Genomic DNA, 17,161 nt, shown 5'->3' on the forward strand with positions numbered 1-17,161 from the left:
GTAAAAAAACGTGAAAAAAAAGTAAGAGGAAGAGAAGGGAAAAAAAGGTGGAAATGGGTTTAAAAGTGATTTCGGCGGAGAAATATATATATATATATATATATATATATATATATATATACGCGCACACACACACATATATATAAACGTATTCTCCGTTGAGATATTGCAGCCGCTGCTGTGTCCAGGCCCAGGAGCCTTAGCACTGTGCTGTGATGTCACTCAATACCACTGACATCACTAGGTGTAAACAACATCTCTCCTTTGCTGTGTATGTGACTATGGAGCTGTTTGGTGATGTCGTCTATTATGGCCTTCATAGAAGCAACAGGAGATTGTTGCATCCATCTAGAACCCTCAGAACTACAGTGCTATGATGTCACTCACTTCCACAGGCCTTGCAGAGTGTAAACAACAACAACCCAGCTTTGTCGTGTATGTAACCATAGGGATTGTGATGTCACCTAGAACCTTCACAGCAGCGACAGCTTTATGAGGAGCATCAGCACTGCTCTGCCTGAGCAGAACCATCACCGCCATAGGTTGTCAAATAACCCGGATTTAACCCACACAGGTAAGTCCAATGGGGTGCAGGCATGTCCTCTATGCTTACAGCTTCCCGTGGGTGTTGGTTTGATACCGTTTGGGGACAGCCAAGGAGGCATCTGCAGGCAACAAAGGTAGGTGTGTGCTTGTGTGTGTGTTTCCTATGCAGATCCTAAGCCCAGTGTCACATGCAAGTAGGAGGAGTAAGAAGGGTTCCTGGCAAATCCGGGTTATGGATTGCATTTAAAAAGGCCCCGTGGGAGTGCAATGGGCCCCTGTCTTGCTGCTTAGCAATAATGGTATGGGTTTAGGTTCTGCTGTGTGTACTGGTGGTTGACTGCCCCCCAGCCCAGAGTGTGCATGGAAAATTGTCTGGCAGCCTCCCTGACAGCAAGCAGTGATAGTGCCCATGAAGGGGACCTTGTTGGGCCCGCCCCTTTCACGGTTATCGCTTCTCGGCCTTTTGGCTAAGATCAAGTGTAGTATCTGTTCTTATCAGTTTAATATCTGATACGTCCCCTATCTGGGGACCATATATTAAATGGATTTTTGAGAACGGGGGCCGATTTCGAAGCTTGCTTCCGTCGCCCTATGCATTGACCCGATATGGCAGTATCTTCGGGTACAGTGCACCACCCCCTTACAGGGTTAAAAAGAAAGATTCCTACTTTCATTGCTACCTGCTTGCTGGCTAGCCAGCTAGCCAGCCCTGTGGGCCTTGCTGCTGCTGCTGCTGCTGCTGCAGCCAAAAAACAAAAGGTGGTGCTGCTGCTGCTTCTGCTGCTTCTGCTTGTGTCTGGCCGCTGTTGGAGCGTCCAGGCACAGGACTTCTGCTGCTGCTGACTAAATGGCCTCCTTAATTGGATCATTTGAGTAGCCAGCACACCTGTGCAGGTAGGGCATGACATGATAGGCAGCTGCCTTGATAGCGGGTGGGTGCTGAATGTTCCTAATTGACAAAATAAGATTAATGCTTATGAAGAAATATAAAATCTCATCCCTTCCCCAATATCGCGCCACACCCCTACCCCTTAATTCCCTGGTTGAACTTGATGGACATATGTCTTTTTTCGACCGTACTAACTATGTAACTATGTAACATAACATGGGGGGGTCTCCTGGCTGTTCACACAGGTGTGTCATTGCTGTACATTGACCATGCATTGCTTCTGTGGTATTGCAAAGGCAAAGACAAATGCTTCCAGCCATCCATTGCACTAATGGATTGGTCATCAGCTGGCTGTCTATGTCCCGCATCAATATAGACCAAAGTACAGAGGGTTAGGCTATGCTATAGTGCACCTACCTGATGCATCAGAAGGTGCGAGGCCCTTGCTAAATTCTGTGCACAGACTTTGAGATCTATGCTTTAGACTGTATCTAAACCTGCTCCAACATGGACTGACATTCTGGCCTACTTTCAGCCGATGCGACTTGTCTGTCGCTGAACAGTCGCTTTTTATGTATTCAGCACCTATGTATAATGTTGTAAAAATGCTCTAGAAGCTAAAGTCGCAGAAATGTCACACATATTTGGCCTGCAACTTTCTGTGCGACAAATTCAGACAGGAAAAATCAGTATAAATCCTTAAAAAATTATCCCCCAGTGTCTCCATCTGCTGGCGGTATTGAATAAGCATTGCTGCACTGATGGGGTATGCATTAGACGAAAAAAAAGAAGAAAAAGAAGAATAATACGCCCAGAAAAGAGGCGAAAAGGAGAAAAACGTAAAAAAACGTGAAAAAAAAGTAAGAGGAAGAGAAGGGAAAAAAAGGTGGAAATGGGTTTAAAAGTGATTTCGGCGGAGAAATATATATATATATATATATATATATATATATATATATACGCGCACACACACACATATATATAAACGTATTCTCCGTTGAGATATTGCAGCCGCTGCTGTGTCCAGGCCCAGGAGCCTTAGCACTGTGCTGTGATGTCACTCAATACCACTGACATCACTAGGTGTAAACAACATCTCTCCTTTGCTGTGTATGTGACTATGGAGCTGTTTGGTGATGTCGTCTATTATGGCCTTCATAGAAGCAACAGGAGATTGTTGCATCCATCTAGAACCCTCAGAACTACAGTGCTATGATGTCACTCACTTCCACAGGCCTTGCAGAGTGTAAACAACAACAACCCAGCTTTGTCGTGTATGTAACCATAGGGATTGTGATGTCACCTAGAACCTTCACAGCAGCGACAGCTTTATGAGGAGCATCAGCACTGCTCTGCCTGAGCAGAACCATCACCGCCATAGGTTGTCAAATAACCCGGATTTAACCCACACAGGTAAGTCCAATGGGGTGCAGGCATGTCCTCTATGCTTACAGCTTCCCGTGGGTGTTGGTTTGATACCGTTTGGGGACAGCCAAGGAGGCATCTGCAGGCAACAAAGGTAGGTGTGTGCTTGTGTGTGTGTTTCCTATGCAGATCCTAAGCCCAGTGTCACATGCAAGTAGGAGGAGTAAGAAGGGTTCCTGGCAAATCCGGGTTATGGATTGCATTTAAAAAGGCCCCGTGGGAGTGCAATGGGCCCCTGTCTTGCTGCTTAGCAATAATGGTATGGGTTTAGGTTCTGCTGTGTGTACTGGTGGTTGACTGCCCCCCAGCCCAGAGTGTGCATGGAAAATTGTCTGGCAGCCTCCCTGACAGCAAGCAGTGATAGTGCCCATGAAGGGGACCTTGTTGGGCCCGCCCCTTTCACGGTTATCGCTTCTCGGCCTTTTGGCTAAGATCAAGTGTAGTATCTGTTCTTATCAGTTTAATATCTGATACGTCCCCTATCTGGGGACCATATATTAAATGGATTTTTGAGAACGGGGGCCGATTTCGAAGCTTGCTTCCGTCGCCCTATGCATTGACCCGATATGGCAGTATCTTCGGGTACAGTGCACCACCCCCTTACAGGGTTAAAAAGAAAGATTCCTACTTTCATTGCTACCTGCTTGCTGGCTAGCCAGCTAGCCAGCCCTGTGGGCCTTGCTGCTGCTGCTGCTGCTGCTGCAGCCAAAAAACAAAAGGTGGTGCTGCTGCTGCTTCTGCTGCTTCTGCTTGTGTCTGGCCGCTGTTGGAGCGTCCAGGCACAGGACTTCTGCTGCTGCTGACTAAATGGCCTCCTTAATTGGATCATTTGAGTAGCCAGCACACCTGTGCAGGTAGGGCATGACATGATAGGCAGCTGCCTTGATAGCGGGTGGGTGCTGAATGTTCCTAATTGACAAAATAAGATTAATGCTTATGAAGAAATATAAAATCTCATCCCTTCCCCAATATCGCGCCACACCCCTACCCCTTAATTCCCTGGTTGAACTTGATGGACATATGTCTTTTTTCGACCGTACTAACTATGTAACTATGTAACATAACATGGGGGGGTCTCCTGGCTGTTCACACAGGTGTGTCATTGCTGTACATTGACCATGCATTGCTTCTGTGGTATTGCAAAGGCAAAGACAAATGCTTCCAGCCATCCATTGCACTAATGGATTGGTCATCAGCTGGCTGTCTATGTCCCGCATCAATATAGACCAAAGTACAGAGGGTTAGGCTATGCTATAGTGCACCTACCTGATGCATCAGAAGGTGCGAGGCCCTTGCTAAATTCTGTGCACAGACTTTGAGATCTATGCTTTAGACTGTATCTAAACCTGCTCCAACATGGACTGACATTCTGGCCTACTTTCAGCCGATGCGACTTGTCTGTCGCTGAACAGTCGCTTTTTATGTATTCAGCACCTATGTATAATGTTGTAAAAATGCTCTAGAAGCTAAAGTCGCAGAAATGTCACACATATTTGGCCTGCAACTTTCTGTGCGACAAATTCAGACAGGAAAAATCAGTATAAATCCTTAGAAAATTATCCCCCAGTGTCTCCATCTGCTGGCGGTATTGAATAAGCATTGCTGCACTGATGGGGTATGCATTAGACGAAAAAAAAGAAGAAAAAGAAGAATAATACGCCCAGAAAAGAGGCGAAAAGGAGAAAAACGTAAAAAAACGTGAAAAAAAAGTAAGAGGAAGAGAAGGGAAAAAAAGGTGGAAATGGGTTTAAAAGTGATTTCGGCGGAGAAATATATATATATATATATATATATATATATATATATATATATATATATACGCGCACACACACACATATATATAAACGTATTCTCCGTTGAGATATTGCAGCCGCTGCTGTGTCCAGGCCCAGGAGCCTTAGCACTGTGCTGTGATGTCACTCAATACCACTGACATCACTAGGTGTAAACAACATCTCTCCTTTGCTGTGTATGTGACTATGGAGCTGTTTGGTGATGTCGTCTATTATGGCCTTCATAGAAGCAACAGGAGATTGTTGCATCCATCTAGAACCCTCAGAACTACAGTGCTATGATGTCACTCACTTCCACAGGCCTTGCAGAGTGTAAACAACAACAACCCAGCTTTGTCGTGTATGTAACCATAGGGATTGTGATGTCACCTAGAACCTTCACAGCAGCGACAGCTTTATGAGGAGCATCAGCACTGCTCTGCCTGAGCAGAGCCATCACCGCCATAGGTTGTCAAATAACCCGGATTTAACCCACACAGGTAAGTCCAATGGGGTGCAGGCATGTCCTCTATGCTTACAGCTTCCCGTGGGTGTTGGTTTGATACCGTTTGGGGACAGCCAAGGAGGCATCTGCAGGCAACAAAGGTAGGTGTGTGCTTGTGTGTGTGTTTCCTATGCAGATCCTAAGCCCAGTGTCACATGCAAGTAGGAGGAGTAAGAAGGGTTCCTGGCAAATCCGGGTTATGGATTGCATTTAAAAAGGCCCCGTGGGAGTGCAATGGGCCCCTGTCTTGCTGCTTAGCAATAATGGTATGGGTTTAGGTTCTGCTGTGTGTACTGGTGGTTGACTGCCCCCCAGCCCAGAGTGTGCATGGAAAATTGTCTGGCAGCCTCCCTGACAGCAAGCAGTGATAGTGCCCATGAAGGGGACCTTGTTGGGCCCGCCCCTTTCACGGTTATCGCTTCTCGGCCTTTTGGCTAAGATCAAGTGTAGTATCTGTTCTTATCAGTTTAATATCTGATACGTCCCCTATCTGGGGACCATATATTAAATGGATTTTTGAGAACGGGGGCCGATTTCGAAGCTTGCTTCCGTCGCCCTATGCATTGACCCGATATGGCAGTATCTTCGGGTACAGTGCACCACCCCCTTACAGGGTTAAAAAGAAAGATTCCTACTTTCATTGCTACCTGCTTGCTGGCTAGCCAGCTAGCCAGCCCTGTGGGCCTTGCTGCTGCTGCTGCTGCTGCTGCAGCCAAAAAACAAAAGGTGGTGCTGCTGCTGCTTCTGCTGCTTCTGCTTGTGTCTGGCCGCTGTTGGAGCGTCCAGGCACAGGACTTCTGCTGCTGCTGACTAAATGGCCTCCTTAATTGGATCATTTGAGTAGCCAGCACACCTGTGCAGGTAGGGCATGACATGATAGGCAGCTGCCTTGATAGCGGGTGGGTGCTGAATGTTCCTAATTGACAAAATAAGATTAATGCTTATGAAGAAATATAAAATCTCATCCCTTCCCCAATATCGCGCCACACCCCTACCCCTTAATTCCCTGGTTGAACTTGATGGACATATGTCTTTTTTCGACCGTACTAACTATGTAACTATGTAACATAACATGGGGGGGTCTCCTGGCTGTTCACACAGGTGTGTCATTGCTGTACATTGACCATGCATTGCTTCTGTGGTATTGCAAAGGCAAAGACAAATGCTTCCAGCCATCCATTGCACTAATGGATTGGTCATCAGCTGGCTGTCTATGTCCCGCATCAATATAGACCAAAGTACAGAGGGTTAGGCTATGCTATAGTGCACCTACCTGATGCATCAGAAGGTGCGAGGCCCTTGCTAAATTCTGTGCACAGACTTTGAGATCTATGCTTTAGACTGTATCTAAACCTGCTCCAACATGGACTGACATTCTGGCCTACTTTCAGCCGATGCGACTTGTCTGTCGCTGAACAGTCGCTTTTTATGTATTCAGCACCTATGTATAATGTTGTAAAAATGCTCTAGAAGCTAAAGTCGCAGAAATGTCACACATATTTGGCCTGCAACTTTCTGTGCGACAAATTCAGACAGGAAAAATCAGTATAAATCCTTAGAAAATTATCCCCCAGTGTCTCCATCTGCTGGCGGTATTGAATAAGCATTGCTGCACTGATGGGGTATGCATTAGACGAAAAAAAAGAAGAAAAAGAAGAATAATACGCCCAGAAAAGAGGCGAAAAGGAGAAAAACGTAAAAAAACGTGAAAAAAAAGTAAGAGGAAGAGAAGGGAAAAAAAAGGTGGAAATGGGTTTAAAAGTGATTTCGGCGGAGAAATATATATATATATATATATATATATATATATATATATATATACGCGCACACACACACATATATATAAACGTATTCTCCGTTGAGATATTGCAGCCGCTGCTGTGTCCAGGCCCAGGAGCCTTAGCACTGTGCTGTGATGTCACTCAATACCACTGACATCACTAGGTGTAAACAACATCTCTCCTTTGCTGTGTATGTGACTATGGAGCTGTTTGGTGATGTCGTCTATTATGGCCTTCATAGAAGCAACAGGAGATTGTTGCATCCATCTAGAACCCTCAGAACTACAGTGCTATGATGTCACTCACTTCCACAGGCCTTGCAGAGTGTAAACAACAACAACCCAGCTTTGTCGTGTATGTAACCATAGGGATTGTGATGTCACCTAGAACCTTCACAGCAGCGACAGCTTTATGAGGAGCATCAGCACTGCTCTGCCTGAGCAGAACCATCACCGCCATAGGTTGTCAAATAACCCGGATTTAACCCACACAGGTAAGTCCAATGGGGTGCAGGCATGTCCTCTATGCTTACAGCTTCCCGTGGGTGTTGGTTTGATACCGTTTGGGGACAGCCAAGGAGGCATCTGCAGGCAACAAAGGTAGGTGTGTGCTTGTGTGTGTGTTTCCTATGCAGATCCTAAGCCCAGTGTCACATGCAAGTAGGAGGAGTAAGAAGGGTTCCTGGCAAATCCGGGTTATGGATTGCATTTAAAAAGGCCCCGTGGGAGTGCAATGGGCCCCTGTCTTGCTGCTTAGCAATAATGGTATGGGTTTAGGTTCTGCTGTGTGTACTGGTGGTTGACTGCCCCCCAGCCCAGAGTGTGCATGGAAAATTGTCTGGCAGCCTCCCTGACAGCAAGCAGTGATAGTGCCCATGAAGGGGACCTTGTTGGGCCCGCCCCTTTCACGGTTATCGCTTCTCGGCCTTTTGGCTAAGATCAAGTGTAGTATCTGTTCTTATCAGTTTAATATCTGATACGTCCCCTATCTGGGGACCATATATTAAATGGATTTTTGAGAACGGGGGCCGATTTCGAAGCTTGCTTCCGTCGCCCTATGCATTGACCCGATATGGCAGTATCTTCGGGTACAGTGCACCACCCCCTTACAGGGTTAAAAAGAAAGATTCCTACTTTCATTGCTACCTGCTTGCTGGCTAGCCAGCTAGCCAGCCCTGTGGGCCTTGCTGCTGCTGCTGCTGCTGCTGCAGCCAAAAAACAAAAGGTGGTGCTGCTGCTGCTTCTGCTGCTTCTGCTTGTGTCTGGCCGCTGTTGGAGCGTCCAGGCACAGGACTTCTGCTGCTGCTGACTAAATGGCCTCCTTAATTGGATCATTTGAGTAGCCAGCACACCTGTGCAGGTAGGGCATGACATGATAGGCAGCTGCCTTGATAGCGGGTGGGTGCTGAATGTTCCTAATTGACAAAATAAGATTAATGCTTATGAAGAAATATAAAATCTCATCCCTTCCCCAATATCGCGCCACACCCCTACCCCTTAATTCCCTGGTTGAACTTGATGGACATATGTCTTTTTTCGACCGTACTAACTATGTAACTATGTAACATAACATGGGGGGGTCTCCTGGCTGTTCACACAGGTGTGTCATTGCTGTACATTGACCATGCATTGCTTCTGTGGTATTGCAAAGGCAAAGACAAATGCTTCCAGCCATCCATTGCACTAATGGATTGGTCATCAGCTGGCTGTCTATGTCCCGCATCAATATAGACCAAAGTACAGAGGGTTAGGCTATGCTATAGTGCACCTACCTGATGCATCAGAAGGTGCGAGGCCCTTGCTAAATTCTGTGCACAGACTTTGAGATCTATGCTTTAGACTGTATCTAAACCTGCTCCAACATGGACTGACATTCTGGCCTACTTTCAGCCGATGCGACTTGTCTGTCGCTGAACAGTCGCTTTTTATGTATTCAGCACCTATGTATAATGTTGTAAAAATGCTCTAGAAGCTAAAGTCGCAGAAATGTCACACATATTTGGCCTGCAACTTTCTGTGCGACAAATTCAGACAGGAAAAATCAGTATAAATCCTTAGAAAATTATCCCCCAGTGTCTCCATCTGCTGGCGGTATTGAATAAGCATTGCTGCACTGATGGGGTATGCATTAGACGAAAAAAAAGAAGAAAAAGAAGAATAATACGCCCAGAAAAGAGGCGAAAAGGAGAAAAACGTAAAAAAACGTGAAAAAAAAGTAAGAGGAAGAGAAGGGAAAAAAAGGTGGAAATGGGTTTAAAAGTGATTTCGGCGGAGAAATATATATATATATATATATATATATATATATATATATATATACGCGCACACACACACATATATATAAACGTATTCTCCGTTGAGATATTGCAGCCGCTGCTGTGTCCAGGCCCAGGAGCCTTAGCACTGTGCTGTGATGTCACTCAATACCACTGACATCACTAGGTGTAAACAACATCTCTCCTTTGCTGTGTATGTGACTATGGAGCTGTTTGGTGATGTCGTCTATTATGGCCTTCATAGAAGCAACAGGAGATTGTTGCATCCATCTAGAACCCTCAGAACTACAGTGCTATGATGTCACTCACTTCCACAGGCCTTGCAGAGTGTAAACAACAACAACCCAGCTTTGTCGTGTATGTAACCATAGGGATTGTGATGTCACCTAGAACCTTCACAGCAGCGACAGCTTTATGAGGAGCATCAGCACTGCTCTGCCTGAGCAGAACCATCACCGCCATAGGTTGTCAAATAACCCGGATTTAACCCACACAGGTAAGTCCAATGGGGTGCAGGCATGTCCTCTATGCTTACAGCTTCCCGTGGGTGTTGGTTTGATACCGTTTGGGGACAGCCAAGGAGGCATCTGCAGGCAACAAAGGTAGGTGTGTGCTTGTGTGTGTGTTTCCTATGCAGATCCTAAGCCCAGTGTCACATGCAAGTAGGAGGAGTAAGAAGGGTTCCTGGCAAATCCGGGTTATGGATTGCATTTAAAAAGGCCCCGTGGGAGTGCAATGGGCCCCTGTCTTGCTGCTTAGCAATAATGGTATGGGTTTAGGTTCTGCTGTGTGTACTGGTGGTTGACTGCCCCCCAGCCCAGAGTGTGCATGGAAAATTGTCTGGCAGCCTCCCTGACAGCAAGCAGTGATAGTGCCCATGAAGGGGACCTTGTTGGGCCCGCCCCTTTCACGGTTATCGCTTCTCGGCCTTTTGGCTAAGATCAAGTGTAGTATCTGCATTTGGTCTGGTCGGAAGGTGTCTGTGGTACCCCGCTTCTCGGCCTTGGGGGATTGTCTCTCCTTACGGAGGGACTTCACCCCCTTGCTGCTATTGGGGAGCGGGCTTAGTCCACAGACAACGGGTTGCGATCCCCTTGTCTCTGGGACCTTGTGTCTCAGAAGGCATTTTCGGTACGTTGAGCGTTACCTGTAGCTTCGGAAGCACCTAGGGTACCCCCGACCTCTGCCTTGGGTAAGGGTTCCGCTTTTATAGCGGGATTCCGAGCCCCTGCTGCTATTGGGGAAGGGGCTTAGTCCCTGGGTGTGGAAGATGCCGTTCTCCTGGGCTTTCCCCTCTGGGGAAATGTTGATGCGAAATACCATCCGCATAGAGGTGTCGGAGAGCCATCGTCAGTTGAAGAACCTCCGCTTCATTGCGGAGGTGATTCTTCTTGACTACTTCCGCCTCAATAGGGAGGACATCCTGTGTCTAAATGACCAGGAAAGCCGTGGCCTGTATACCGTCACCTTCACGGCCACGGCGTGTTGCGATAACATCTATGCAACCTTGTCTGGTGCGGACCAGAGGGACGATCGACTCGACGGTCTTTCGTTCCAGTTCCTCTATGGTGAGGAACATATACCGTTGGTGGTGGCTATGCACAGCCCTCATGTGACCACGGAGGATATAGCCACTTTTCTTCGACGATACTGCGAAGAGGTGCGATTCGCAAACAAAATCTTGAACTCCGTGCGGTTCTGGAACGGCAAGAGGAAGTTCTGGGTCAAGCTCCGTAAGGATCCCGGTGGTATTGGGGGTCTTTGCCATCCGCCCCCAAATTTTGCCATCGGGAGAGTTCGGGGCTTCCTGTTCTATCCTCAAATGCCTATGTATTGCCGAAATTGCTTGAGGTTTGGCCACACCCAGGAGACCTGCGGCGCGGAGCGTGTGATTCGCTGCAATAGGTGTGGCCAAGAAGGTCACATAGCCTCAAGATGTAGCCATACGATAAGGTGCAACCTCTGCGGAGAGGAAAATCACGATTTTAATTCCTGTCCCCATAAAGCAAAAACTACAATGGGTGGGTCAAGGCTGGGCCCACCCAAAGAGGGGACAGGACAAAAGACGTCCTTTTTTAAGATGCCCAAACCCCAGATGGCAGGTACTGATGGGTCCAGGCCCAAGACCTCTGGTGCTCCATCGGGGGGCCCACCGGTGGTAGTGCTAGGGGGAGGCCATGGGGATTCCACGAAGCCCGGGCGGGTGATCGAGTTTACTGCCCGGGAAATTGAAAGACGTCGATCGACTTCCTACCTGGCTCAAGAGCCCGCCAAAACTTCTGAAGGGGGCTCACCTGTGGCGGGTGGCAGCCGACGGGCCTCGGTGGGGGCAGAGGTGGACCCAAAATTGCAGCATAAGCCAGGTACTGGCTTGGCCCAGGGTCGCCCTGCTCCGGACGAAGAGGCCCCGGTGAAAGCCCGCCGGAAGGGGAGCCAGGTGGCCAGGTCTGAGCCCGGTCCTGTTACTCCGCCTATACAGGACAGGGCCAAGAAGACAAGTGGCGCCAAACCAGGGTTTGCTGCCCCGCCAGCAGTGGACCCGGTGGGTAAAACTGGCCATCGTCGATCGATGGGGAAGTTGGAGCAACAGTCCTCAGCAACGCTTGCTGGGGAACAAGCGATGAAAACTTCCCAAGGTAGCGGCAAAGGTTCCGGAAAAGAGGCCTCACAGGCCCCTGTGCAGCAGTTCCAGTCGTCAAAAGATGAAAGAAGACGCAGATCCATCAGCCGGGGGCCAGAGATTACATCGAGTGAGAGCAACACAGAGGATATGGACAGCAGTGTGACATTTAAAAGACAAAGAGAAGAAGAAGAGGAAGACATTCAAAGGAAAGCGGCGTGCCGTAGTTCGGACGAGAGCGAGCTCAGGGTCGGGGCATCATCGATCTCAAGCTCCGACCCTCAGAACATCAAGGAGCTGATGACCCCGCAGGCGGGGGATGACGGTACGCAGCTTATTATTGACTTTGATTCTCCAAGCACGGACTCTCCATAAACTATGCCTATCCCTGTAAAAATTGCCTCACTCAATGTGAGGTCCTTAAAGAGCCCTGATCGCAGGGCTGCTTTATTTTCTTATCTAGAGACATGTGACTTTGACCTTTGCCTGCTACAAGAATGTGGAATCCCTAGTAAAATGGACTATAAAGACTTAAAAGAAGACTGGAAGCTGGGCCCATCCATATGGTCCGGTGCAAATGACTGTCGTTCTGTGGGTGTTGGGCTGCTCTGCCGAGGCCAGTCCTTTTCTATTCATACAGTAACTGAGATTGTGCCTGGCAGAGCTCTTTTAATTCATCTATATTTTAATGGACTTTTAATTCGTGTTTTAAATGTGTATGCCCCTCCTGATAAACAGGAGCGGGCAGAACTATTTGAAATTTTACCACTGTTTTGTGTTGGGTCTTCCCCCCTGCTGGTGGGAGGTGATTTTAACTGCATACGTGATGGGGAACACCGGCAGGGTGGGGATATTAATCGTAAAGACCGCACTTCTTACCTGCTTAAAAATTTTATTGATGATTTTAATTTGAAAGATTGCTGGAAGGATCTCTTGCCGGAGGACCCGGGCGCCACATGGTCCAATGGAAGAGTGAGCTCCAGAATCGATTTTATTTTTTCCTCTAGAGCTTTTAAACCCCTGAAATGCACACTCGAGCAGAATATCTTCTCTGATCATAAGCTCCTCTTGGTGGGCCTGGAGCTAGAGGGGGAGCAAAAAGCAAAAAGGGGCCTCTGGAGATTAAACACCACACTCCTAGAGGACCCTGAGATAAAAGAGGAGTTTGTGCGGACCTACCAGTGCTGGCAATCACAAAGAAAACCCCACGAGCCTATGCTGCACTGGTGGGAGGGCACCAAATCTAAAATCAGATTTTTTTTTATCAAAGCAGGTAAGAAGAAGGCAAAAATGGAAAAACAGTGGTTTTATGTTCTTAACATGCGTTTAAATGTACTTTTTAAATTGAAAGAAGCTGCTATGGATGTAGAAAATTATATTTTAAACCTTAAAACTGAAATAAAACATGCCATAGAAAAGAAAGGGAAACAAATAATTTTTAACTCACATGTGCAGCACCTGGAGGAGGGCGAGAAATGTTCCCGTTTCTTTTTTAAAAAAGTGATGAATAGGAGGGATATCATCCAAAACCTTGAGGGTGAATCCACTCCAAAAGGCATGTTAGATGCAGTTTTTAACTTCTACCAGCTTCTTTTTAATAAGAAAGATCTTAATCCATCCTTTTTAGAACATGTTCTTAATTCCCTTGATTTTAAGCTAGATGTTTTAGACCAGGAGGTTTTATCCCGTGATCTTAACTTAGATGAACTTTTATTTGTTTTTAAAAGTTTTTCTAGTGGGAAGGCCCCTGGGGAAGATGGTTTACCCATCGAATTTTATTTAGCTTTTTGGGATATTTTAAAGGATGATATGGTTTTATTGTATAAAGAAACTTTTATTGTTAATGAACTTCCCCCTTCCTGGAGGAGGGGGATTGTATCATTACTTTTTAAAAAGGGTGAAAAGGATATGCTAAAAAATTGGCGCCCCATCACACTTTTAAATGTCGATTATAAAGTTTTAGCCAAGTTATTAGCTGTCCGTTTTAAACCTTTTATTCATAAATTAATTCACCCAAATCAGGTTTGTGGGGTACCTGGAAGGTCTATAGCTGAATCCCTAAATATTTTAAGAGATGTTTTATGGTATTTTAAGGATAGAAATCAAACTGTAGCAATTTTATCCTTAGACTTTGAAAAAGCCTTTGATAGGGTCTCCCATGAATACCTGTTTTTAGTTCTTAAAAAGATGGCAGTGCCTGAAACGATTTTAAGCCGAATCATGCTTTTATACCGATCCTGTTTTAGTCAAGTCTCTGTTAATGGCTTTTTAACCAGCGGTGTTCCTCTTTTATCAGGTGTCAAACAGGGCTGCCCCCTGTCCCCACTCCTTTTTATTTGCGCAATCGAACCACTGATGGCCCTCCTCAGAAAAGACCGGGTAGTAAGAGGCGTACCGATACCTGGTGGAGGAGGGACCCATCTAAAGGTGTTGGGGTACATGGATGATGTCACCATACTGTGCCCGGACTCTCCATCCATGAGGGGGGCATTGAGGAACACCAGCTATTTCTGCGAGGTCTCTGGTTTTAAGCTAAACACAGATAAATGTGACTGTTTTTATATTGGCTCCTGGGATTCATCCATCACCCCAGGAGTTACAATGCAACAGGATCAAATTAAAGTTTTAGGTATTGTTTTTAACCAGGTCAATGATGGGAGCCCTAACTGGGATTCAGCTATAGCTAAGATGGAGAAGAAGATTTTAATGTGGAATCTTAGAAACCTTACCATGGAGGGGAAGATTTTAATAATAAAGATGGTTTTACTCCCTATTATGCTATACATTGCCATGGTATTTCCTCCATCTATTTTATACATTAAAAAAGTAACTAGAATTGTTTTTACTTTTTTATGGGGTTCAAAAATGGAGAAATTAAAGCGTGATTTTATGTACAAAAGTAAAGATAATGGCGGGAAAGATGTTCCTAACCTTTTTACTTTCTTTTACATAAAGTATTTCTGTTTCTGTTTTAAAATTATTAAATCCGATGGCATTTTTAGCTGCTTTTTAAGGTACGCTGCGGGCATGGTTTTTAAAAGATGGTTGCGCATCCCTCTGAACGCTCCGGTGCTTCTGTGTCCCCCAAAACATTATGTGGTGTTGGAAAAGACAGTCAGGCTCCTAGGTCTCCAAGATTTGGAGCCTGACATACTGGGGGACCAGAGAAAGGTATCAAAGGTCCTCAGGCGGAGTGAGGTTACCCTGGCAGTGTCCAATTTCACACAGGCAAGATCCAAAAAGGTATGGCGGAACGTGTACGGGAAGTTTCTGGCGAATGTACACAGGGATCTTGCCTGGGCAATCGTCCACCAGTGCCTCCCTACTCGTGAGTTCCAGCACAGGCGAGGACTGGTGGCGAGAGCCAAGTGCCCGAGAGATGGCTGCGGAGTGGACGAAACGGTGCTGCACATATTTTGGAACTGCCCTTTTGCACGGGAGCTTTGGAGGAAGGTAGGCCCACTTTTGAAGTGGGCCTGCGGCCTAAAAGATTTTAATCACGAATGTGTCTTTTACGGTCTTTTTAACTGCCCCAATTTTAAACAGCAGATGATCTGCTGGATGATTATTAATTGTTTTAAAAATGCCATCTGGAAAGTTAGGAACATCTTACTTTTTAAACATGATTTTATTGATGTTAAAAACTGTATAAAGCTGGCCCTGAGTGAGATGTACATCTATTACCTAAGAGACAAGAAACAGTTGGGGGCCAGCGAGGCAGCATCCATGTGGTGTCTGCCTCTATGGAACGAAATAACAATATAATCAGTTTTTATGACATTTGTATAATGTTTTATCCTGCCATTTTTATTTTTTCTCCTTTTATTACTGGTTTTATTATTTGTATTTTAAAACTTTTGTGAACCTTTTATTATTTTGCATTTTAAATTTTGTATGGTTTCTTATTTATTCAATAAAATTTTGTTGAAACCTTATCTGTTCTTATCAGTTTAATATCTGATACGTCCCCTATCTGGGGACCATATATTAAATGGATTTTTGAGAACGGGGGCCGATTTCGAAGCTTGCTTCCGTCGCCCTATGCATTGACCCGATATGGCAGTATCTTCGGGTACAGTGCACCACCCCCTTACAGGGTTAAAAAGAAAGATTCCTACTTTCATTGCTACCTGCTTGCTGGCTAGCCAGCTAGCCAGCCCTGTGGGCCTTGCTGCTGCTGCTGCTGCTGCTGCAGCCAAAAAACAAAAGGTGGTGCTGCTGCTGCTTCTGCTGCTTCTGCTTGTGTCTGGCCGCTGTTGGAGCGTCCAGGCACAGGACTTCTGCTGCTGCTGACTAAATGGCCTCCTTAATTGGATCATTTGAGTAGCCAGCACACCTGTGCAGGTAGGGCATGACATGATAGGCAGCTGCCTTGATAGCGGGTGGGTGCTGAATGTTCCTAATTGACAAAATAAGATTAATGCTTATGAAGAAATATAAAATCTCATCCCTTCCCCAATATCGCGCCACACCCCTACCCCTTAATTCCCTGGTTGAACTTGATGGACATATGTCTTTTTTCGACCGTACTAACTATGTAACTATGTAACATAACATGGGGGGGTCTCCTGGCTGTTCACACAGGTGTGTCATTGCTGTACATTGACCATGCATTGCTTCTGTGGTATTGCAAAGGCAAAGACAAATGCTTCCAGCCATCCATTGCACTAATGGATTGGTCATCAGCTGGCTGTCTATGTCCCGCATCAATATAGACCAAAGTACAGAGGGTTAGGCTATGCTATAGTGCACCTACCTGATGCATCAGAAGGTGCGAGGCCCTTGCTAAATTCTGTGCACAGACTTTGAGATCTATGCTTTAGACTGTATCTAAACCTGCTCCAACATGGACTGACATTCTGGCCTACTTTCAGCCGATGCGACTTGTCTGTCGCTGAACAGTCGCTTTTTATGTATTCAGCACCTATGTATAATGTTGTAAAAATGCTCTAGAAGCTAAAGTCGCAGAAATGTCACACATATTTGGCCTGCAACTTTCTGTGCGACAAATTCAGACAGGAAAAATCAGTATAAATCCTTAGAAAATTATCCCCCAGTGTCTCCATCTGCTGGCGGTATTGAATAAGCATTGCTGCACTGATGGGGTATGCATTAGACGAAAAAAAAGAAGAAAAAGAAGAATAATACGCCCAGAAAAGAGGCGAAAAGGAGAAAAACGTAAAAAAACTTGAAAAAAAAGTAAGAGGAAGAGAAGGGAAAAAAAGGTGGAAATGGGTTTAAAAGTGATTTCGGCGGAGAAATATATATATATATATATATATATATATATATATATAGATTAGTTAGGAGTAGCCGTATTAGTCCAGTGATGCAAAAAGCAAAATCAT

General features: G+C 45.8%; 5 non-coding genes and 1 pseudogene across 5 annotated transcripts; all 6 read left to right on the plus strand.

Moving 5' to 3' along the window:
- The first annotated feature begins 993 nt into the window (after window positions 1–993).
- LOC130306408 (U2 spliceosomal RNA) lies at window positions 994–1,184 on the plus strand. Its single transcript, XR_008855764.1, has one exon. It is a non-coding gene; the product is annotated as a U2 spliceosomal RNA (small nuclear RNA).
- A 2,083-nt stretch (window positions 1,185–3,267) lies between these two features.
- LOC130306409 (U2 spliceosomal RNA) lies at window positions 3,268–3,458 on the plus strand. The gene has a single exon (XR_008855765.1). It is a non-coding gene; the product is annotated as a U2 spliceosomal RNA (small nuclear RNA).
- A 2,093-nt stretch (window positions 3,459–5,551) lies between these two features.
- On the plus strand, window positions 5,552–5,742 carry LOC130306410 (U2 spliceosomal RNA). Its single transcript, XR_008855766.1, has one exon. It is a non-coding gene; the product is annotated as a U2 spliceosomal RNA (small nuclear RNA).
- Window positions 5,743–7,830: 2,088 nt separating this feature from the next.
- Window positions 7,831–8,021, plus strand: LOC130306412 (U2 spliceosomal RNA). Its single transcript, XR_008855768.1, has one exon. It is a non-coding gene; the product is annotated as a U2 spliceosomal RNA (small nuclear RNA).
- A 2,087-nt stretch (window positions 8,022–10,108) lies between these two features.
- Window positions 10,109–10,326, plus strand: LOC130306428 (U2 spliceosomal RNA; annotated as a pseudogene).
- A 5,389-nt stretch (window positions 10,327–15,715) lies between these two features.
- Window positions 15,716–15,901, plus strand: LOC130306427 (U2 spliceosomal RNA). Its single transcript, XR_008855782.1, has one exon. It is a non-coding gene; the product is annotated as a U2 spliceosomal RNA (small nuclear RNA).
- Window positions 15,902–17,161: the final 1,260 nt, after the last annotated feature.

Source organism: Hyla sarda, unplaced genomic scaffold (assembly GCF_029499605.1).
Source record: "Hyla sarda isolate aHylSar1 unplaced genomic scaffold, aHylSar1.hap1 scaffold_1370, whole genome shotgun sequence".
In the NCBI taxonomy this organism is placed as follows: Eukaryota; Metazoa; Chordata; class Amphibia; order Anura; family Hylidae; genus Hyla; species Hyla sarda.